The sequence below is a fragment of the Lampetra planeri genome, chromosome 31, assembly GCF_965212315.1.
Source record: "Lampetra planeri chromosome 31, kcLamPlan1.2.h2, whole genome shotgun sequence".
Lineage (NCBI taxonomy): Eukaryota > Metazoa > Chordata > Hyperoartia > Petromyzontiformes > Petromyzontidae > Lampetra > Lampetra planeri.
The window spans coordinates 2,450,007-2,475,000 of record NC_136137.1 but is presented as its reverse complement, the minus strand read 5'-3'; the positions used below and the strand labels follow the sequence as shown (position 1 = coordinate 2,475,000).

Here is a 24,994-nt window from a genome sequence, read left to right as displayed (position 1 = left end):
TTAATTTACCGTTGTAACTTAAACGTTAATTTAGTAACGATTATCAGGGCTTCATTTCCGCGTCCGTGACCCGACAAAAGATTTCCGCACCCCGGGCGCACCACATCCAGTATACTCTCTGGCCACGGTATACTCTCTCTCTCGCCGTGGCTGTGAGCACTCCCTAGTCACGTGCCGCCTACTCCAGTGTATCTGGAGGGGGGGAGGTAGGGGGAGGGGGTGGGATATTCAGGTGAGAAATTGAAAGCCCTGCTAATTACAATGACTTAATTAATCATTGAGTTAATTAATTCACGACTCAATTCGTCCACCGCCCGCCCGCCCGCGGTTTCGTCCACTGAGCTACAACCCCCCTTTGCCTCTCGCTCGCTCGCTCTCTCTTTCCTCCCTCTCCCTGTCTCCGGCGAGTTCACCCGGAGGGGTGGTACGGCGTCTCGTTGTGGTAGTTGTAGTCCGGGCACACCTTCTGCACGAGCCTGTAGTCCGCGCTGGCGAACGCGATGTAGATGCAGATGATCTTGAAGGGGCGCGAGCAGAGCCACGACACGTGACTCTGCGTCTGCTCCTGGTAGCAGATCTTGGACGGGTCGTGACTGCAGAGCGACGTCTTCTTGGCGTGCTCCACCTTCTCGTACTCCACGCGGCAATTGAATGCCGTGGATGCCGAGGTCGAGGAGGAGGAGGAGGAGGCGGTCGTGGTGGATGACGGCGGCGGGGCGAGATTCTTCACGTCGGACGCGTTGTTTGGCGACGGAGACTCGAAGGTCACGGCCGTGCCCGGTGGCACGAGCACCACGGACACGTTGCCCTGACCCGTGGAATTCTGCCTGAAGAAGACGCTGAACGTCCCGTTGCCGTGGTCCACCACCTTGCCCGTGATGAGCAGGTTCAGCTTCACCGTCTTGATGTTCGAGTGGAAGTCGCCCCAGCCGAACATCTTCTTCACTTTGCCCGTCTTCACCGCGGGCCTCCGCTTGCTCCGAGGTCGTGGCCGGCCCGCGGCAGGCACGGAACCCCCCCACCTAAGCGCCTCCTGGAGCCACGACGGTGCCGGTTCCAGCGCAGGCGGACGTCGCTCCACCGGCCGGCAGTGAGCGGTGGTGGTGGTGGTGGCGGTGGACAGCTGTGGCTGCTCGGCTCTCCCGGCCGCGTCGGCCAAGACGAGACCTTTGCCGGCCTCAAAGGGCGACGCGATGAGTGGGACTCGGGGTGGCTCGATGCGTCCCAGGTCCCTGCTGGCGCATCTCACCTGCGCGAGCGCACACGGCAGATGCGGAGACACGCGTTAAGAGAGACGCAGGCATCGCCGCCGTCGTCATGATGATGATCGTGTCAACCTTTCGCGCGGCGGCGCTACACAGTAACCCGCTCGCTCTCGTAGAGATGGAGACTCGGAGGCGTGAAGAGTAACCGCGGGACAATAGGGAAGGCAGTAGCCAGGCAGCGAGCCATTGCCACATTTCCGTCCAAGTTCTGCGGTCCTCGATGTGTAAAGGCGCTATCAAAAGTTCTGGATGAAAGTCTCATTAAGGCTTGAGAACAATGAATGGATATTTACACGTGGGAGGCTCACGCAGCGCCTGGAGTAAACCCACGAGTGAGTGATGAGGGTACGCTGCCGCGTTACTGTATCATTCTGCGTACTGTATCACTGTACCGCTTAGCACCGCAACTCAAGAAAGTAGTTCGTCGTCGACCGCTCACAAGCCGCGTTATAACGATGCACGTTCCGCGTTCTAGCGGTGCACGTTTTGCGGAAAGTGTTGACAAATGGAAGAACCGCGTTCTAGCGAAAACGCGTTGTGCGAACACTCGTTAAGCGAGGACTTACCTACGTGGGATACGTTTGTACGCAAGCTGCACAGGTGAAAATAATAATAACAATACACCACATTCGTCATTTGACACCGCGCTGAAAGTCAGAGCCCTTTGCCAATCCACTGCTAGATGTAAGATCTCCCCAGGCCTTGAAGGTTTGTTGAGGCACACTTCACCATGCCGGGCGAGTGTTGGGGGCAGTATCGGTTCAGATACCGCTCGCCACTGATGTTAGACGTGAGCGGCTATCGTGTTTGGATCGTCACGCTCATCGCCAACCGCTGCGCCAACTGCACGACCAGCAGCTCGTTGCGACATAAAACAGCTAGAGTATAGCGCAACGGTTCGGGAGAGGACCCTTTTTCAGCGCAAAGAAGGGCACTATATCTCGAAACGTAGATGTTTGTTTTTGTTATACGACGATGCCCGTGACCAATGCGGTAAGTGATTTTCTTACATCTTGCGCAGCTGACGAAGACAATTTACTGACCGAGTTTTTTTGGGTAAATATGCAAGTAGGCTGACGTTTCACGCAACGGCCCTTCCCCAGGGCAGGAAGGGCAGAGTGAGTGACTGAAACTGCGGGCCTTCTAACCCCCCCCCCCTCCGTAAATAATGACTTTCGTTAGTTCACCTCGGCTTACGTTGGCTCTTAAAACACATTTTTACACAGAACAAACAAATACACCCACGGGAATTAATGAAGATGAAAGCTCAATGAATTCCCACAAATATGAGAAGCTGCGTAATGGGGTAGGCGGTGGGGGGTATGGTGCAGTGCCCATTGACGTCTTCCCTGAGCCCCGGGTAAACACGGCAACGGTCTGTCACCAACGACGTCGCAACAACAACAACAACAACGACAACAACAACGACAACAACAACAAGCCGGGCAGCCCAGTCCGCGAAGGGAGCCTCCGCTTCAGTGAGTGCAGCGGTTCTCAGAGTGCAGTCCCCGGCACCGGCACGGCGAGTGGTCCGCGGCGGTTCGTGACGAGGCGGCGAGGGCTGTGATGGCGACGTCTATTTGACTCGTGACGTTTAATAACAAACAAAAACATGAAGTTAGGTAAACTTCCCTGATTAAACTACCCTAACCCTCAGATTTAAATGCACCCCTCCCTCAACCCCCATAAAAAAATAACCCTTATAGCTGCGTTAAAAAAAAAATCGGTAATTTGAATTATTAAGTGATGATGTTTGCATTTGCTGAGTGGTCCGTGGACCAAGCAAAGTTTGAGAACGGCGACAGCAGAGGTTCGGACGCACCGCACTCAACCCCCCGCACCGCACACAACCACCCTCGACGCACGCGTCTGTGTCCACAAGCGAGTTCAACAACACGCGGTCCCCGCGTTAACCGCGCCTGCTGTGTAGCCGTATTCAACTGCCGACATTGCCCCCGACAAAGACACGAAAAAAAAAACACAAAAAACAAACCCCGCATCAAAATGTGGAGGACGGCGCCGTCCGTGGTCACTCTCGTGGCGATCATCTCCCTGCGGATTGGTCGCGATGCGTCTCGAGACGGACGGAGAATGTCACGAAACGGAATTGTGAAGAGAAATCCGCGAGCTTGGGCGCGAGACGGGATGATTGACGTATTTCTGTACGTTACTGTGTGTTGAACTTCTTTCACGCCGTACGTAGCCAACCGTGCTAATCGGACGTGCGGGGAAGGTGGCAGCAAACTAAGCACACACATTCTAGATTCGAAGCTTTCGTGACTGCAAGGATTCATACTCTTTGGGGTTTTTTTTCGGTAAAGTCACGTAGGTAAAACAATCAAATAAAATAAATGAAAAAGAACTCAATAAAATCACGACGTTTCGGGCGCAACACAAGCGTCCTTCTTCAGGTGGGGACAACGTAGCCAAAGCACAACCGCTTAAGTGTGAGACACACATCCAATTGGTTGTGTCTCACACTTAAGCGTTTGTGTTGCGCCCGAAACGTCGTGATTTAATTTAGTTGTTTTCATTTATTTTATTTTTTTACCTACGTGACTTTACCGAAAAAAAAATAGTATAAGCACACGCAATTAGTTCTAAAGAAGCGAGTTTGCAATCTACTGTGTTGTGGCATTAGTGGGGATGACCTGGTGCCTGCCGTTGGAATGTGGAGTTCACAGAGCTGGATCAGAGCCATCGAGATTGATGAGTGCCTCCTTAATACCCATTTGAGCCATTACATTTTGACCGATTTTATTGCACTAATGGTGACGGTAATGTCGATTGTGATGTTGATGCTGACGATGCTGATGATGGTGATGATTATTATGCTGCTGATTATGATTATGCTGATGATGATGATTTTGCTGATGATGATGTTGATGATGCTGCTTATGATGAAGCTGATGATGTTGATGCTGCTGATGATGATGTTGACGATGATGATGACGGCGATGTTGGTACCGCCGCCGCTACGCGCGTCAGACAACAATGAATACGCGTCACAGTCACGCGGTGCAAATCCACGGACGTAAAAGTGAGATCAACGACACCCAGATGATGACGATGATGATGGCCGATGGTCAAGCATACTGACGGAGTGCTTGCCACTGAATGGAGCCCGTCTGAATGTTCCCACGCCGAGGCTATGGAACAATAGCATCGTCTCCTGCGCAGGCGCGAGCTGGACTGTCCCATGGCATTCTCGTGAGAGATTTCATCGCTTTGAGGAGGCCTGACTTGACCATGGTCGATGGGTGGATAGGTCTCACGTATCTAATTGCTCCATGGCACAGTTTGTACCGCATTGAAACGCGATTGCGAATGTTGCCCTGTGTGCGCGCCGTCTCGTCGGATCTAGGAAGCTAAGCAGAAGCAGTTTCGACCCTGGCTCGGACTAATTGGATGTGTGACCATCAGCACCGCCACCACCGCCACCACCACCCATCGCTTGCGAGATGCCAGCGTGCGGCTGCGAGGTGAGAGGCCGCAGGAGATCGCAGCTCCGAGCGTGGTGGGGTTCTCTCCGGGTCCTCTAACGGGTTCCTCCAAAGCGAAAAAGCGAAATTCAGAACTCGTAGAGAATTGCCCCTGAAGAAGCTTCCGGCACCGCGGAGCGAAACGTTGGACATCGCGCCGAACAACACGCGGCCGTGATCACCTTCACACCGCAACTGTTTAGCATCGCCTCCGAGTGTCAGAGAGAACACTCGCCACGCGTTACACACGGAGGAGGGTGACACTCGACACTGACATCTGCTGGCCACAACCTCTTGCAGCCATCGACGCCCACGACATACCTGGTCAGCCCTTGTTGACCCGCTCCCACTCGACATCTGCGAAGAGCTTCATAGCTCATCGGATTCCTCCAGGACGCAATGCAGTTCCCCGTGTTTCTGGGTGGTCACCCGTCCGAGTGTGGAACTCACCAGGCTACGTTCGACCCCCTGCTTAGCTTGCAAGGTCTCACGAGATCGTGCGCATTCAATCAGAATGTGACGACCGTAGGGAGGGTGGGGGGTCTTGTGACGTTCCGTAGGGAGGGGGGGGGGTCTTGTGACGTTCCGTAGGGAGGGGGGGGGGGTCTTGTGACGTGGAGACACGTGTGTGCGTGTAGACCACGTGTGTGTTAGTACAGCGGTTAGCGCGCTGCGCTACGCTACGAACTTGGCGACCCGAGTTCGATTCCCGCTCATGGCCAGCAATCAGGTGACGATTATCGGAACCGGTGCTGGGCCTCCCCTAAGTCGACTCGGCCTCGAATTAGTAGTACCTGGTGCGGTGTGTAGGCATCGCCACTGGGAAGACAAAGGCGGGCGGGCGTGATGCTGGACACCCACCCCCTCGTGTGGTGCTACTCGCTAACAGCACTTGTCCCGTCAGTCTGTTCAGGCTATGGGGTGGGGAACTTTTGTCTTTGTGAAGCCTGTGGCGCTCCCCCCGCGTGCCGCGTGCGGTGTTCTCCGGGCCCTGTCCGTCTCCCGACATCTCGCGTGCGACGAAACAACGCCGACTTTCATTCCACTCCAATGCTCGCTGGGGTTTCTCCTGGTTAAGAGTTGCGCTTGATTGCGTTTGGACGTCGATTGCCTCCTACAAATGTCTACTGCTGATTAGGCCGGAACGCGCTCGATCTCATCAGATCTCGGAACGCTTCTCGGCGTGGTGACGCACGGTCAGACAACTCCATGCGAGTGAGGGACGCGGCGTCGGAGGAAGGTCATCATCCCGCAGCGGATTGACAAAGGCGCTGTACTCTACACTATTATTAGCTAAAACGTGCGTTTAAAATATTGTTGACTTTACATTGTTTGCACACAACTGTGGGTTTGTATCTGTTAAAAAAGAGTATCATTTGAGTACGTGATGCGGTGTGTAAACATTGCCTCTTGGGAGACAAAAGGCGGCCGGGCGTGGTACTGGCCTAACCACTCCCTCGTGCGCCGTTTCGGCCTTCAAAGACGCCCCGACAGTCCAGTAAAGGCTATGCGGGGGATCTTTGTCTTTGTTTAAGAAAAAGTCACCGACTGACCCTCCCCTGGTTGGGAGTGAAACCCGACTCTGGCGTGAACACGGACGCAATTCCGGTCGCGTGACAAACACACGAGACTGTCATTCTTATTGACACCTCCCTGTCAGCGCCCAAATCTAAGACACATCTTATTTTAAAAAACCCTGTTTTATTGTTAAAACCCAGTGTTAACAACATGCGTCTGGAGACACTCGTTGCAGGAGGGTCCTGCCCTGGCACGTTTGGCCAATTGCAATCGTGCGTTTTGTGGGCAAGGAGAAATTCCGCAGAACCCCGTATTAGAACCAGCACATACGAAGCGTTCACCCCTCATAGCTCCGCACAGATTAATTCAATACACATAGTCCAGCGAGTGGGTCCTCTCTGTCTGTCTGTGAACCGCACCTCGCGGCCCGTGCAACACAATCCCTACAACACCTGCTAGTATGCACTGGTGGTCACCCATCCAGGTAGTGACCATGCTCAGTCCTGCTTAGCTTCCAAGATGTGCAGGAGGTCTGTCGCATTGAGGATGATGTGATCGTACGCCTACTGCTGATGGTCGTACACGTGGCGTGCCATATGTCACCACGGTTAAACAAACTCCCGTGCTCCGAACCAGGAGAACACAAGTTTAATTCCCGGACACGGCTGAACGTCAGCGGCGAGCAATATTTGAACTGGTCTCCTGTGAGCTTACTTCACCAACCCGGACTGACCAGAGAAGTGAAGTATGGTTCACAAAAAATGGGCATGACTATAACAATCAGCGCGGGCAGGCATCGGTTTTGTCGGTGGACTGGTGCAGGGATGTACAAAACAAAACGTAAACAAAGGGGAACATATTATTGGTTCTTTCGGTAAAGTCACGTAGAAGGGAAATACTAACAAAAATATAAATAAAAATAATTCATTGTTTTATTTGTATTATTTTATTATTTCCCTTCTACGTGACTTTACCGAAAGAACCAAGAATATGAATCCCTGCAGTCACGAAAGCTTTAAATCGAAAAAGGGGAACATGTTTTTGACGCAAATCGCATACCAAATCAGAATTTGTTCGAGACAAAACAACGAAAAGCCAGCAAATGAATCCGGGGTGCACATTCGAAGATCGTCTGAGAGAGATGAAACGCTCAAAACATCGGTCAATAACACCGCTTCAAAATCAATATATATCCAGACGACGCGTCGGGCAATTGCCCTTCAATAGTGAGGCGAGAGAGAGAGAGAGGATATGTAAGTGATGGAGACTGCTCTTTACACCGTTGAGTCCTGATAAGAATTAAATCGTTTCAACGTATTCTGACGACGAGTTCGAGAGATGACGACGCGAACGTGCGACAGAGACGCCAGATCTGTTGCGAGTTGGTGAAGAGGCCCGGATGAAGGGGACACGTCCCAGGGCTTGCCACGCGTGCACGCGTAGCCGTCGCGTAACGCGTGACCACAGGGCGCGCTGCCGCTCTAGCGCGGTTCTTCTCTTCGGCGAGGGAACAACATTCACCCAACTCGGAACGCGCCCGTTGTTCTAACGCGGAACGCGTCCGTTATAACGCGGTTTCTGAGTGGTCGACGACGAACTACTTTCTTGAGCTGTGCAGTCGAACGGAACTATAGAATGCGCGGAATGATACGGCACGTGGCGACGTGCCCTCATCTGAGTTCGTTGTTCCGCCATGGGACGACCGCAGGTTGATTTTTGACAGTGGAACTGGAGATTTAGTGACTCAGTAATGCCTCGCTTAACGCGTTTTAACGCGGCACTTTTAGGCGACGCATCTACCGCGTTAAACGAGGAATTCGTGGAGTAATAATATCATAATATAACTCACTTAACTTGTGTGCCTTCAGAGTCGGGATGTGGAAAATAACTACACCTCAACTTTTACAGGGAGTTGATTTGCCGAATTTTATATATAACGCCTCCTTCACATAATTTGTCTCTTAACATGAAATTTTTATTTTTTTACAAATTCCATCTCGCCACACGGGATTTTGTGAGTGTAACTTTCTACAACAGCCTTGGTGTCGTACAGACACACTCTGGACCGGTTTTGTCATTCAGCGTCTCATCAGCAGTCAGACTTGCCTTAGCCAATGCTATGTGAGCTGCGCTTCTGCGGCCGTCTGGAACGCTCTTCCTTCAGATATTAGGAAGCCGCCGGAGCTAAGCACTTTTACATCTAAAGTGAAAACTCGTTTTCTTTAGAACCGCTTATTGCGTCTAGATTGTTGTCCTTCCCCCGCACCTCCGATGAGTGCGGTTGCGCTACATAAGGCACTACATAAGTTCAGCAAACATACATTCTGTTATACGTGAGATGGAGTATCATCCGGTTGTTTGAAAGCTTCTCATTGGCGGTGGGGGAAATCCTAACTGACACGCGGCATGAAGCGGGTGTCTTACACTCCGTCACTCTCTACCCAAGATGGTTACAAAAACAAACAAAAACAGCCAAGGCGCAGCTCTGCAATGCCCTGCTAACGCCACTGCTGGTGGAAGGGGACCCCACGACTCGAGGCAGCTCGAGAGAGCCTCTCTCCAGAGAGGGCATTTGGCCTTCAACTCTTCCACGCTGCCCGATCGGTTCGTGAGAGGTGGGCGTACCCACACTCGAATACCGCCGGGTGAACAAGAGGCGGATTGGGATTTTGCGCAAAGGCACGGGACGTGAGGCGGGGGAGATGTGCATGAGGTGTGGGCACCCAGCGGATTACACATGCGGGATGCTGCTCTTACTCAAGCGTGGATCTGACACTCGTCGGGGGTGAGAGGCTGCTCGCGGACTGAACCTGATTTCTGGAGTTCCACCGTTGGCGCAGCGTAGTTGGCATGGCCCACGGTGCAAGGGGTGAGATTCGGGCCCCTCTTGTCCGTTCCATCCCCCTCCCCCTCTACTCCACCCAGCCCCCTCTTCCTAGTCCGGTGCCCGTCCCTCTCGGGTGTGTAGATCTCAGCACCGCGTGGGGCGGCGATGCGGTGGTCAGCGCACCGCGCTACGAACCCGGCGACGCGACGAGTTCGATTCCCGCTCACGACCACCAACAACGCCAACCCCGAAATAATATCTCAAGCGGTGCTGAGCCCTCTCGCTCCTAAGTCGATGCGTCCTTAAGCGGGTAACTCTGTGCGGCGTGTACACATCACGGCCACCCGCCCCCCCCCCTCCATGGTGTACCGTGACAGCCCTATTAATAGGCGTCGTCTTAACAGCACTTGACTCAATGCCCAGTCTCGATGGCTTTGCGACGCAAGGTGCGGCCGTGGTCTTCACCATCGTCGTCTGTTCGGCAAACGCATTGAGGCGCGCCGTGACTTTGCCGTGACCTCGCACCTCGTGAGAGTTTCTCGCCCTGCGCGCTCCGAACGAGGCGCGGGAGCTGAAAGGAAACTTCCCGCACAGAAACCGCCCCCAGACACAGCCGCACACAGACAAAGATCCCCCGTAAAGCCTCGAGCGGACTTGAAACAGACTGTTGGGGCAAGTGCCGCGATCAGCCGGCACCGGTAAACGCGCACCAGAGGGGGGGGGGGGTGGTCAACATCACAGCCCGGCCGTCTTTGTCTCCCCAATACCGACGTTTACACACACCGAACCAGGTACTCGTTTAAGGTCGAGTTGACGTAGAGGAGGGCCAGAATCGACCGGTTCAGATATTCGTCACCGACGTTGATCGTGAGCGGCGAATCGAACCCGGGCGGAATGGGGTTCGTAGCGCAGCGCGCTAACCACGCCGCCACCGCTCCTCACACACAGTCACACACACACACAGCCACTCACTCACACAGCTACTCACACAGCCACTCACTCACACAGCCACTCCACACACAGTCACTCCACACACAGTCACTCACATACAGTCTCTCACACACAGTCACACACACACACAGCCACTCACTCACACAGCTACTCACACAGCCACTCACTCACACAGCCACTCCACACACAGTCACTCCACACACAGTCACTCACATACAGTCTCTCACACACAGTCACACACACACACAGCCACTCACTCACACAGCTACTCACACAGCCACTCACTCACACAGCCACTCCACACACAGTCACTCCTCACACAGCCACTCACACACAGTCACTCACACAAAGTCACTCACACACAGCCACTCACACACAGTCACTCCACACACACAGTCACTCCACACACAGTCACTCTACACACAGTCACTCACACACAGTCACTCACTCACACAGCTACTCACACAGCCACTCGCTCACACAGCCACTCCACACACAGTCACTCCTCACACAGCCACTCACACACAGTCACTCACACACAGTCACTCACTCACACAGCTACTCACACAGCCACTCGCTCACACAGCCACTCCACACACAGTCACTCCTCACACAGCCACTCACACACAGTCACTCACACAAAGTCACTCACACACAGCCACTCACACACAGTCACTCCACACACACAGTCACTCCACACACAGTCACTCTACACACAGTCACTCACACACAGTCACTCACTCACACAGCTACTCACACAGCCACTCGCTCACACAGCCACTCCACACACAGTCACTCCTCACACAGCCACTCACACACAGTCACTCACACACAGTCACTCACTCACACAGCTACTCACACAGCCACTCGCTCACACAGCCACTCCACACACAGTCACTCCTCACACAGCCACTCACACACAGTCACTCACACACAGTCACTCACACACAGTCACTCACACACAGTCACACACACAGCCACTCGCTCACACAGCTACTCACACAGCCACTCACTCACACAGCCACTCCACACACAGTCACTCCTCACAAAGCCACTCCTCACACAGTCACTCACTCACACAGCTACTCACACAGCCACTCACTCACACAGCCACTCCACACACAGTCACTCCACACACAGCCACTTACACACAGTCACTCCACACACAGTCACTCACACACAGTCACTCACACACAGTCACTCACACACAGTCACTCACTCATACAGCTACTCACACAGTCACTCACACACAGTCACTCACACACACAGTCACTCACACACAGTCACTCACACAGCCACTCACACACAGTCACTCCACACACAGCCACTCACACACAGTCACTCACACACAGTCACTCACACATAGTCACTCCACACAGTCACTCACACACAGTCACTCACACACAGTCACTCACTCACACACAGCCACTCACACACACAGTCACTCACACACAGTCACTCACACACACAGTCACTCACAGTCACTCACACACAGTCACTCACTCACAGCCACTCACACACAGTCATTCACACAGTCACACACACAGTCACACACACACAGTCACTCCACACACAGTCACTCATGTCCACACACGTGCACGCGTTCAACCACGCTGCTGCACTCATTTGCACGCTCATACACACTTACACACAACGGCATACATAATGTGTGCTCATTTACACACGTACACACACGAAACAAATATACACACCTGGTCTAAATCGCACGTGCGCACAATCACACGCATAGACACATGGGCGCGCATAAATACAAAGATCCCCATATAGCCTTCACACGCTGTTGGGGCAAGTGCTGTTATGGGATGGCCAGCACGGACTGTTGGGGCGAGTGCGCCGATGAAGGAGGGAGCGGCACACGAGGTGATGGGTGACCAGCACGAGACATGCCCATAACTACACAAATATATATATCTGTACTGATAAACAAACACACACACTCATAGTGTATTTCACACACACGTAGATATACACACACACACGTAGATACACACGTAGATACACACATGCAGATACACACACACGCACCCCAGGTCGATTCCCGCTCACGGCCACCACCAACACCAGCGATGATTTGCTGAACCGGTCCTGGGCCTCCTTTAGCTCGACTCAGCTTCAGCTGGTACGCTGTGTAAAAAACATCGGTGATGGGGCAGTAGTGGAGAGAGTGGAGAGTTTCCCATACCTGGGCAGTGTGCTTATGATCGGCTCCAGTTTAACAACAGAGGTCTCACTCCAAATCAGTCGAGCGGCAATATCTTTTCATCGGTTGCGTAACGCTGTGTGGAAGCTACCTGGTCTGTCGCTCCGCACGAAGCTTCAGGTCTTCTCGGCCACAGTCATTCCCTTCCTTCTCTACGCTTGCGAAACGTGGATCCCCCTAATGGAGCATCTTTGCCGGTTGGAAACATTTAGGCTGAACTGCCTACGATCCATCCTGGGTTTAACCAGGCTGGATTGTGTGAGGAGCTCACACATCCTTGAAAGATCTGGGCAAAGTCCCATCGGTGAGCTCCTCCGGCAGGCAAGGCTGCGTTGGCTGGGTCATGTAGCCCGCATGCCCAGCCACCGCATGCCTAAACAGCTTTTGTTCGGCCGGATCGAGGGGGCTAAACGGGCGCGGCACGGGCTAGAGAAGAGATTGAGTGATGCGGTACAGGAGGACGTGGAGCTGAGTGGACTTGCCGATGACTGGTACCAGCGGTGTCAAGATCGGCCTCTGTGGAGGAGGCTCGTGAAGGACGTTACTGAGCAGTTGGAGGCAGTCGCCCTCCAACAACAACGGAGGGCGGAGGAGTGACGCTCACAACAACGAGCGGAGCGCCGGGTGGCTAAAGCACAGCAAGTTGGTACAGTAGGGGGCACAGGTGGTGCATCAGCCAGCCATCTCGGTCATCTCGGTCAGTCGACCCGTGGCACCTGGGTCTGCCCCGTGACCTGCCAGCGGGCGTTCGACACTTCACGTGGCCTTAAGGTGCACATTGCCTGGCACAAGCGTCGTGGTGACGTCACCGCCACTTAGTGGCGAATGGCGGTTGTTGTTGTTGTCGTCGTCTCAGTCAGTCAACCCGTGGAACCTGCTGAGTCTGCCCCGTGACCTCCTGCCAGCGGGCGTTCAACACTCCACGTGGCCTCAAGGTGCACATAGCCTGGCACAAGCGTCGTGGTGGCGTCACCGCCACTTAGTGGCGAATGGCGGTTGTTGTTGTTGTATGTGTGCTCATCTTTATTGACACACGGCGCAGGCCTCGTGAGAGTGCGTCCTATCTTCCGGAGTGTCTTACGACCGGAGTGAAGACGCCCGGAGGGGCGTTCGCTCGCCGAGCCGAGCCGAGGCGCTGCGGGCGGTCCGGGCTGACGGGTTCCGGTGCCGCACGTGCGAGCGCGTGCGGCACCCGGCAGCGTTATTTATAGCCACGTGATAGGGGGGCCCTCGAGACGCGTGTGGGGGGGGCGGGGGGAGGTGGGGGGAGACGGGGGGAGACGGGGAGGGGAGGCGGGGGGGGAGGCGGGGGGAGGCGGGGGGGGGGGAGGCGGGGGGGGGGGAGACTGGGGGGGAGGCGGGGGGGGGGGCGGCAGAGGGGTGAGACGGGGGGGCGGGGGGGAGGCGGGGGGGGAGACGGGGGGGGGAGGCGGGGGGGGGCGGAGGGGGGGGAGACTGGGGGGGGGGGGAGGCGGGGGGGGCGAGTCGGTGCGGGGGGAGTTTGCCAGGAAGATGTCTCATTAGACTTTCGCTTGCCGTGTTCGAGATGCCGACGGAGAGAGAGATATATATTAATTATAGATGCGGAGAAGATACGTTGCTGGCAATGGGCGGGTCGGGTGTGCTGCGTGTGTCTCCGTCTTTGTGGGGCGAGCGATGGTGGAGCGGTTACAGCGCGCGCTGCTAACAACAGTGGCGCTTGTCTATCCCACTGGGGAGACAAAGGCGGCCGTGGGTGGTTCAGGCCACCCACCCCCTCGTGTGCCGTGCCGGCCTATATTGGTGCTTGCTAACAGCACTTGCCGCAAAAGTCTGTCAATAGGCTATGCGGGGGATATTTGTGTTTGTTAAATATACATTAAATCACCACGAGATATCGTTCATATTTGCCTTCCAGCGCCGTTGCGATCTCTTTGGGCTCTCTCTCGCCGTGTAGAAACCACACAGCGTATTAAGGTGGCTATCCATTATGTGTGTCCAGAATGCTGTGTGTAGATTGGCATGTGTGTGTGTAGATTGGCGTGTGTGTGTGTAGTCATCAGCCGTTGTCTATTCTCTGCTGGATGATGGCCTCCCCCACGTCTTCGCCATCCGTCAGGGTCCTGCGATACCAACAGAATCCAGCTCACCACTCCTGGTGAGTGGTGAGTGGTGAGGGGTGACCGGACCTCACTGCTCACCACTCACCACTCCTGGTGAATGGTGAGCTGTGAGTGGTGAGTGGTGAGCGGTGAGCAGTGAATGGTGAGCGGTGACCCGACCTCACCACTCACCGCTCACCACTCCTGGTGAATGGTGAGCGGTTAGTGATGAGTTGGTGAGCGGTGAATGGTGAGCCGTGACCCAACCTCACCACTCACCACTCATGGTGAATGGTGAGCGGTGAGTGGTGAGCGGTGAATGGTGAGCTGTGACCCGACCTCACCGCTCACCGCTCACCACTCCTGGTGAGTGGTGAGCGGTGAATGGTGAGCGGTGAATGGTGACCCGACCTCACTGCTCACCGCTCACCACTCCTGGTGAGTGGTGAGCGGTGAATGGTGAGCGGTGAATGGTGACCCGACCTCACTGCTCACCGCTCACCACTCCTGGTGAGTGGTGAGCAGTGAATGGTGAGCGGTGAATGGTGACCCGACCTCACTGCTCACCGCTCACCACTCCTGGTGAGTGGTGAGCGGTGAATGGTGAGCGGTGAATGGTGACCCGACCTCACTGCTCACCGCTCACCACTCCTGGTGAGTGGTGAGCGGTGAATGGTGAGCGGTGAATGGTGACCCGACCTCACTGCTCACCGCTCACCACTCCTGGTGAGTGGTGAGCAGTGAATGGTGAGCGGTGAATGGTGACCCGACCTCACTGCTCACCGCTCACCCCTCCTGGTGAGCGGTGAGCCGACCTCACCGCTCCCTTTCCGCTTTGCTCGTTCGCTTTGGGCGCATTCCCCTCCTTTCACCTCCATTCCGTCGCCAGTCTTGGCCATCGGCTGTCATCCCACCGAGGCAGGCGTCCTGCCCAAGCCCATTGCTCCGTCAATTGTCAACGCTTCGTCTCTGTGAGTGCTCCCACAAACATAGATCAAACGACAAGACAATGACCCCCCACGTGTAGCCTGTAACACACTGTAGGGGCAAGTGCTGTTAGCGAGGGGGTGGGTGGTCAGCATCATCCCCGGCCGCGTTTGTCTCCTGAGTAGCGATGTTTACACAGTACATCAGGTACCAATTTAAGGCTGAGTCGACCTAGGAGAAGCCCAGGGTCGGTTAAAAAATTATCCGCTATTTTTTGGTCGAACTCGGGTCGCCGGCTACGTAGTGCGGAGCGCTAACCGCTAACCGCTACACTACCGCTTCCCACTCTTCCTATGCACACATGTATGTAGAGTTAAGTAGGCCCATATGTGGGTGGGAGACTGTGGAGTTGCCTGTGCACTGCACTATGCAGATATCTCGATGTATACATAAATTCAGTAATCGTAAATTATTAAATACATGTTTGCGATGCTAAATGTTGATGCTGTTCCACACGTACTGCCGGGATCTCCCGTTAGTAAAGGGGCAGCCCCTGCACACTTCTTGGGCACTCCACTGCCGGCGGACGGGCCTCCACTCGAGCCATTCAAGAGGGCATTTGGCCTACTCTTCCACGGTAGCCAGACGGCTTTTAAAGAGGGCGGGGTGGGTTGACAAAGGTGGGTAAGTAATTATGAATTTGGCATTTTATTGTATTATTAGTGTTGTTGTTGCCACACACGTGACCTTGCCCATCGATTCTAGATTTGAAGCTTTCGTGACTGCAAGGATTCATATTCTTAGGTTTTTTTCGGTAAAGTCACGTAGGTAAAAAATTAAAATTAAAATCGATACAGCAATCGTGCTGTGACGGTTCCACCTGAAGACGGAAGCTTGTGTTGCCTCCGAAACGTCGTGATTTTTATTGTATTTTTATTTTACTTTTATTAATTTTTATTTTAATTTTTTACCTACGTGACTTTACCGAAAACACCTAACAATACTTGCCCATCGACTTTGGCGAAACCATTTCTACTGCTGGGTGAGCAACAGTGGCGGAGAGTGGGGGGGGGGGAGCGGGGTGGAAATTTTAGAAATTGCCGCGCCCGGAGATCGAATAGCACGGGTGACCTCTCGGTTCCACGTCCAGTGCGCTACTCACCGTCAACACTGCCATTGTGGGCAGCTTCACCCCCCATCCTCCTCCCTTTGGCGAAGTAAGGGTTAACCACGTCCCTCGCCAGCTTACAAAACAACAACAACAACCAAAATCGCCGTAATATGCAAAACAATTGCTCGCTAAGCACTCTTGAAATAAATAAATAAGCTCCGAAAATTAATCATTCCTTCTATCTCCGAGCTCTTACGCAACAAAGACAAAGGCGTCCCGTGTAGGCGTGTCGACCGCTGGGGCAAGTGTCGCTTCCGCTGACGAGGCGCCTCTCAGAAGGCCGTGTGCTCAGCACGTCGCGCGGTCCCCCATGTCTCCCAAGTGCTGGTGTTTTTACGCTGAGTCGATCTAAATGAGTCCCAGGACACGTTCTCGAAGCGCCAGATATCCATGTGCTTAGCCGTGGTCGGGAATCGAACTCAGGTGGTTTGTAGCGCAGTGAGTGCGCTAACAACTGTGGAGACCCAACGCCCCCCGGGCAATGCACATTGCAGCAACGAGATGGATTTGTCGAATTAAGGTAATTTATTGTCAACAATAGATTGACCCCTCCCCCCCCATGGTCAATCTACTGCTGGATGAAGGCCTCCTCAGGTCGTCGCCACCTTTCACGCGGCCCTGCGATATGGCAATGCACCTTGCAACCTGCGCACGGACTGATTTCATCGCTCCATCTCCCCGAGGGGCGTCCTCTCTACGAACGCGTTCCATTCGTTGGCTGCCGCTCATTCGTTAGTCTTGACCATCGGCAGTCGTCCCTTCCTGCGACCTATCCTGTGCAAGGCCACTTTTACGCACAGTGAGAGCGATGTCCATAACTGCGTGTGTACACTGAGACATCTCCTTTACCAGTGGCAAAATATAGTAGTAGGTGTTTACCCTTTCAACTGGTACAAAAACTGACACCTTTATACAAGGCATCATGTTTGCAATAACCACAACACAAGTAGTCAAAATGCAAACAAAAAGAAACAACTCTGATGATGATGGACAGTGCATATCATTATCATCATCAGAGTTGTTTCTTTTTGTTTGCATTTTGACTACTTGTGTTGTGGTTATTGCAAACATGATGCCTTGTATAAAGGTGTCAGTTTTTGTACCAGTTGAAAGGGTAAACACCTACTACTATGTGTGAGTACACTCTTATCCACGTGTCCCTCTTGCTGTCTCTCAGTGTAATGCGCCACGGTGGCTAGGGGATGTTAACTACCTCGCCTGGTATACAGGAGGTCGTGGATTCGATCCCGACCCTGACGCCTGCTGCTGTATATGTGGAGTTTGTGGTGTCTCTCTGCCCGTGGTCGCATGGGTTTTTCTCCTGGTCCTCCGGTTTTTGCTTCCACATTTAGAAACACGCGTTCAGGGTATTTGGCTGCTATTCATTTCCACGTGATAAGCCACTTCGTTGAGCTATCATTTGTGGCCAGGTCGCTTCTGAAAAAGAACTACATGGCTCAGTGTGCCTTAGCTGGTAAAATAAAAAAAATAGTTGTATAGTTGAGTAATTCCAAGCATGCATGTCTCAATGCCTACACATGCAGTGCGGGTTGCACCGAGGGTTGTTCGCCATGATGTCCGACGTTTCGTTCCACGTGCTGGCTGGGAGCTTCTTCGCGAACCGGGTGCTTCTTTCGTGAACCGAATCGACTCTCCCGAAGAAGCTTTCCCAGCACGTGGAGCGAAACGTCGGACATCCCTCCGAACAACACGTGGTGCAACCCGAAAGCGCATTGGAGAACTGTACAGCAGCACAGGCGCGATACGCTACAAAGTACTGTACAGAGCTTTGTAGACCATGGGCCAGAGCAGCAATTGATACAACTGAAGGTGGCTACATTTACTAGCACCGATTTGTTTACATGGTCAATACGAGTTAATTACTTTATAACCGCATTCATTTAAATGGTTATCGCAAGCGATTCGCTTGCTGCTCTTGGCCGCAGCAAGCAATTACATTCGCTCACGTTCTGCCAACTCAGGGGTGGGACGGACGAGTGAGATATCGGCTCTGGACCGCTGGGCGAACTGGTGCTTGGTGGAGACTCTACGCCCTACGCGTTCATGCGTCTGTGAGGAAGTGCTTCATAGCTCATAGAATTCCACACCCCCCCCCCGCCGTGGAGAGATGTTAACTCCCTCGCCTGGTATACAGGAGGTCGTGGGTTCGATTTCGACCCTGACGCCTGCTGCTGTATATTTTGAGTTTGCGTGTCTCTTTCTCTCTCATCATCATCATCACAGTGGCTATGAGATGTTAACTCCCTCGCCTGGTGTACAGGAGGTCGTGGGTTCGATTTTGGCCCTGACGCTTGCTGTATATTTGGAGTTTGCGTGTCTCTTTCTCTCTCATCATCATCATCACAGTGGCTATGAGATGTTAACTCCCTCGCCTGGTATACAGGAGGTCGTGGGTTCGACCCCGACCCTGACGCCTGCTGTATATTTGGAGTCTGCGTGTCTCTCCCCGTGGTCGCGTGGATTTTTTTCCGGGTCCCCCGGTTTTCCCCTCCACATTTGGAATCAACATCACGCGATTAGAGTATTTGGCGACTGATATACATTTCCACGTGATAAGCCACTTCGTTGAGCCATAAATTGTGGCCAGGTCGCTTGTGAAGAAGACCTCAGTGGACCTTACCTGGTAAAATAAAATAATAAAAATAGATTCAAAGGTTCTGATTTTAGGAATGAGAAAAAGTTCCCCAACGCCCCCTCTCCCCGTCCCCTCTACCCCATCATCACTTTGATTTTTCCTCCCTCATCTCCCCCCCCCCCGCTTCCCTTATACAACTCTCACGCTCCGGCTCGCATGCCCCAGCAGCTGGCTGGGGCAGTGAGTCTCATGTCTCTCCCCCTCCTCCTCTAAACCCAGGAGGGCAGAGTTTGGGGGCTTCTGTACGTGGAGCATCTGTGCACCCCCCCACCCCACATCGCGATTGTTGCGCTGTGTACCGCGCTCCTATTGACATACAATTTTACAAACACTACAATAAAATGAATGAATAAAATAAACATTGAACAAAAAAAATAAGCCAAAGCTTTAGGGCCCACGAAGCTTAAGTAGCCAGGATTTCCCGGTAACGTACAGCCTTTACACCAATATCCGCTGAGTACGTGAAGATGCACCACATCTCACAGCCAGCACCCACCACATATTCATCTGATCGCCCTCTCACCTCACTGCACTCTGCACCAGCTCGCTCCTTTTCTCTCATCCACCACGCGCGTCTGTCTCGTGTCGACTTCTCTCCCATCTCACCACGCGTCTCTGCCGCTAACACCCCCGTCCTCCCTATCTCTTATGTACAGGGCGGTCCCAATGTCTTGTGCCCCCCCCCCCCCCCCCCAATTAATTTACTCCCGAATTTTTTTTAGTTTACTTTGCCAATTAGTTTCCGTTTTAAATAACCCTTACTTTAAAGGAAAAATATTATTGCGTTTTAGATCATTAAATGAGCGTCACAAGACATCTGGACAACCATGTGCATCTCTTCCTTCACATCGCGCTCCGTGTGATCGTGTATCTTGGTCTGTACACGCCTCGGTCATCTCCGCGACGAGTTTATGAATTTAAATGGAAGTGGGATGGGGGGAGGGGCAGCAACACCCCTCCCCCCCTCTCTCTCGTGTCGCCACATTTCTCTCTCATCTCTATCTCCTCTCATCTCACTACGTCTCTCTTTTTGCCCACGTTTCTCTCATCTCGCTACATCGCTCGCTCGCTCTCTGTCTCTCTTGTCTGTATCTCCTCTGTCATCTCCACTTCGAGCTCGTAAATGGACAGCCTCCTCCTCTCGCCCCCCTTACTCCCCCAGAATAATTTCTGTTTCGGGTTCCCATGATCGCGCACCGCTACTCTACGCGTCTATGTGTGTGTGTGTGCCTGTGTGTGTCTGTGTGTGTCTGTGTGTGTGTGTATGTGTGTGTGGGGAGCGGTCGCGTCGCGGTTAGCGCACTCCACCACGAACCCGCGATCCGAGTTCGATCCCCGCTCACGGCCACCGACACCAGCGACGATCATTTGAACTGGTCCTGGGCCTCCCCTCTAGGTCGACTCAGCCTCAAATGAGTAACTGGTGCTGGTGTCTCCTTCCCGCCGTTCCACTTCTAATTCAATTCATAAACTCATCGCGGTTGCTGGCCACCCACCACCCACCCCCTCGTGTGCCGTGCCGGCCTTCATAGGTGCTCGCAAACAGCACTTGCCCCAGCAGTCTGTGAAGCCATCACGGGGGAATCTCTGTCGTGTGTACGAGTGGTGAGCGCACTGCGCGACGAACCTGGCGACCCGAGTTCGATTCGCGGCCACCACGGCCCACCACGACTGTGTTTGTGTGTCTGTGTGTTTGTGCCTGTGTGTTTGTGTAGTGGGGAGCGGTAGTGTAGCGGTTAGCGCGCTGCGCTATGAACCTGCGACCCGGGTTCGATTCCCGCTCACGACCAACACCAGTGACGATTATCTGAACCGGTCCTGGCCCTCCCCTAGGTCGACTCAGCCTGAAATGAGTACTTGGTGCGGTGTGTAAACATCGCCACTGGGGAGACAAAGGCGGTCGGGCGTGGTGCTGGCCACCCACCCCCTCGTGTACCGTTCCGGCCTTCATAGGTGCTCGCTAACAGCACTTGCCCCTACAGTCTGTTAAGGCTATACGGGGGATCTTTATCTTTGTGTGTGTCTCTGTGTGTGTCTGTGTGGGCAGCGGTCGCGTCGCGGTTCGACCCCCGCTCACGGCCACCGACGACGACACCGCTGGCACTGCGGCGTGTTCGCTTCGCGCGACTCACCAGGCAGAAGGCGCGACACACCAGGACGAGGCTTCTCCACCTGAGCCTCTGGTCGCGCATGGTGCTGGCGCCGCGTGGAGTCGTGGCGAGAGACCCCCTCTCCCCACCCCCCCCCCCCACCCCCCACTGTGGGGCCAGAGGGCCGGCAGGGTCGAGGGCCCCTTCCTCCGAGGTTGACGTGCGCGCTGGGACGGTGCGGACTGCGCTGATTTTACTTCATGGCGAGTTGCGGCGCCCTCCCGATCAGCCATGCGGCACCCATCGCCACAGGGCGGCCTGGCACCGCTACAACGCGCTCGGCTCCTCTGCCCACCGTGCAAGGCGCCTCGGGCAATGCAGCTGTGCGTGCCTCTGTCTCTCTAGCCGGTGTCTCTCTACTCGGTGTCTCTCTAGCCGGTGTCTCACCACCAGTGTCTCACTACCCAGTGTCTCACCAGCGGTGTCTCTCTACGGGTGTCTCTCTAGCCAGTGTCTCACTACCCAGTGTCTCACCACCAGTGTCTCATTACCCAGTGTCTCTCTATCGGTGTCTCTATCGGTGTCTCTCTACTGGTGTCTCTCTACCCAGTGTCTTTCTACGGGTGTTTCTCTAGCCGGTGTCTCTCTACCCGGTGTCTCTCTTCCCAGTGTCTCTCTACCGGTGTCTAACTACCCAGTGTCTCTCTACCGGTGTCTCTCTACCCAGTGTCTCTCTACCCGGTGTCTCACTACCCAGTGTCTCTCTACCCAGTGTCTCACTACTCAGTGTCTCACTACCCGGTGTCTCTCTACACAGTGTCTCTCTACTCGGTGTCTCTCTACCCAGTGTCTCTCTATCGGTGTCTCTCTAGCCAGTGTCTCTCTAGCCGGTGTCTCTCTACTCAGTGTCTCTCTACCCAGTGTCTCTCTATCGGTGTCTCTCTAGCCAGTGTCTCTCTAGCCGATGTCTCACTACCCAGTGTCTCACTACCCAGTGTCTCACTACCCGGTGTCTCTCTACACAGTGTCTCTCTAGCCGGTGTCTCTCTACACAGTGTCTCTCTAACCAGTGTCTCTCTACCGGTGTCTCTCTACCGGTGTCTCTCTACCCAGAGTGTCTCTACCCAGTGTCTCACTACCCAGTGTCTCACTACCCAGTGTCTCACTACCCAGTGACTCACTGCCCAGTGTCTCACTACCCAGTGTCTCTCTACCCGGTGTCTTTCTACCCAGTGTCTCACTACCCAGTGTCTCACTACCCAGTGTCTATCTACCAGTGTCTCTCTACCCAGTGTCTCTCTACCGGTGTCTCTCTACCCGGTGTCTCTTCTCTAGATGGCTGTCCTTGTATCTGCTAAAAGCTTTTAGTTTTTAATTCTGTCGGTCCATGTCCGTGTCCTTTGTAATCGTCCACCTGTTTTGCTTTTTTAATTGATCGATGTATGTCCTTGTCGACGTCTATCTCCGTGTCCCTGTATCTGTCAATCTCTTTGTTTTTGGAGATTGACAGATGTATATGCCCTTGTATGTATCTATCGTTTAGGCCGATATCTGTGTGCATTGGTATCTGTCTGTCCTTGCGTCTCTCTGTCTATCTTCGTGTTCCTCGAATTGTCTGTCTCTGTGTATCGGTATCTGTCTCTTTATCTATCTACCCATCTGTCTGTCCATGCGTCTATCGATCTACACTGGCTTAGAGTTGTGTTCTAGCTGCCAATCTCCCCGAGGCATTGCCCGCGACAAACAACAAAACGTCAGATTTGTCTCAATGTCTGCCGAGTTGTCTAACTCCTCGTGGCCCCCCGCGCCTCTGCTAGACGCCCCCCCCCCCCCTTGCCACGGCACCGTCGGAGCGAGCCGGGTCTCTGCGTAATGCGACTCGCACGGCTGAAGCCCTCGCCTTACAATTGTAGCCAGAGCCAAACATCACCCCGAACGTTCACCACGGACCACCAACTCCACCATCTCCACCACCCCCACGATGTGGTCACCGATTCGCCTCTGGTGTATCAACAGCGATGTGGCATCAGCAAGCTGGTTGGTCAACTCTTTTGCTTACCATCATCGGTTTTCGTTCAATTTGAATAGCAGTAACCTGAAACACTGCGCTTGCCTATCGACTCCGATTGCTCCCGTCACTTGCTGTAAGTTATAACTGCTGCTGGTATTATTACTCTGACTGCTGCTGCTGCTGCTGCTGCTAATAATGATGATGATGACTGCTGATATTATCATTTATGCTTCCGCCGCTGCTGATGATAATTATTACTGCTGCATTATCATTTCTGCTGCCACTGATGATGATGATGATGATGCAAATAGTGTTAGTAATTATTTTTGAGATTAATGACGACGACGATGCTGCTGATGATGATGATGATGACGATGAATGAGACACGGCAGTGATATTGAGACGCGGCTTTCTCGCAAAAAAAAACCAACAACAACCACGAACAAAATTGGCGTGAGTGGCGGAGCCGAAGAATTAAAAAAACGAAACCCTCTAAACGAACAATTCGAAGAAAAAAAATGAACGGACAAAGTCAGACCTTAAAAAATAAATGAGCCAAATAGCTGAAGCGACCAGAGAAAGAGAAAGACAGAGAGACAGAGAGACAGAGAGACAGAGAGAGACAGAGAGGCGGGAGGAGGCGCTGCTTAGCGCCAAGCGCGGCAGCCGAGTTGACACGGAGGCGCTCCTGCGCCGCGAGTATTGAGTGGCCGCGTGTTCGCGCCTCGAGTGAGTATATGAACGCTTCCCAAAGGCTCAGAGAGCGAACAACCGCTCCACACACACACACACACACCCCACACACCGCCCCCCCCCCCCACACACACAGAGGTACAGCCTACAGCCGTGACGTCAGCACTCTGCGAGCCCGTTACCCACAGCACTCCCTCCCGTTTCATCTCCACAATCCTACGCACGCACACAGGGCGCATGCAGAGAGTACACAGAGCCCACGCAGTGCGTACAGAGGGCACACAGAGCGCACACGAAGCGCACACAGAGCGCACACGAAGCGCACACCGAGCGCACACGAAGCGCACACGAAGCGCACACGAAGCGCATACAAAGACCACACGAAGCGCACGCGAAGCGCACACGAAGAGCACACAATGCACGCGAAGCAAGCGTACAAAGAGCGCACACAGCGCACACGAAGCGCACACCGAGCGCGTGCACACAACACGCGCACAGAGCGAGCTCACGCAGCGCGCACGCATTTACACCCGAGAGAGAGAGAGAGAGGGAGATGTTGTACCCTGTGTTGTTCGGCACGATGTCCGACGTTTCGCGATCTATGTTCTGGGAGTTTATTCTGGAACTGAGAGCGGTGTTTTCGAGTTGTACCGCGTTGTTGTTCGACGTGACGTGATGTCCAACGTTCCGTTCCACCTGCTGGGAGCTTTTTTCAGGAATGGGGAGCTGCGTTTTAGGGTTGTATCGCGTGCGGCTCGGCACGACGTCCGACGTTTCGTTCCACGTGCCGGAAGTTTCTTTCGCAATTGTTTTCTGGTTGTGCGCGCGGATTAATCGGAGCGATGTCAGACGTTTCGCTCCACGTGCTGGGAATGGGAGATTCTTCAGAGTGATATACAGCACAACCGCGGCGATGTATAAACTGAACTGTAAACTATTTTTTACTTTAGCAGGTAAGGCCCACTGAGCAATGTAGCTCTTTTTCAGGAAGCCACCTGGTTCCCACAAGTGACATCTCAACGAACGTGGCTCATCATGGTCATCATCATCATTGCGTGGAAATTGGTGGCAGCCAAATGACTTGCACCCGTGTCTCATCAA

The 24,994-nt window shown here is 53.8% G+C and overlaps 1 pseudogene; it reads right to left on the bottom strand.

The window, feature by feature from the left end:
* Nucleotides 1–315: 315 nt before the first annotated feature.
* The window catches only part of LOC144729020 (neurexophilin-2 pseudogene), a 38,250-nt pseudogene continuing 13,571 nt past the window's right edge, over nt 316–24,994 (bottom strand).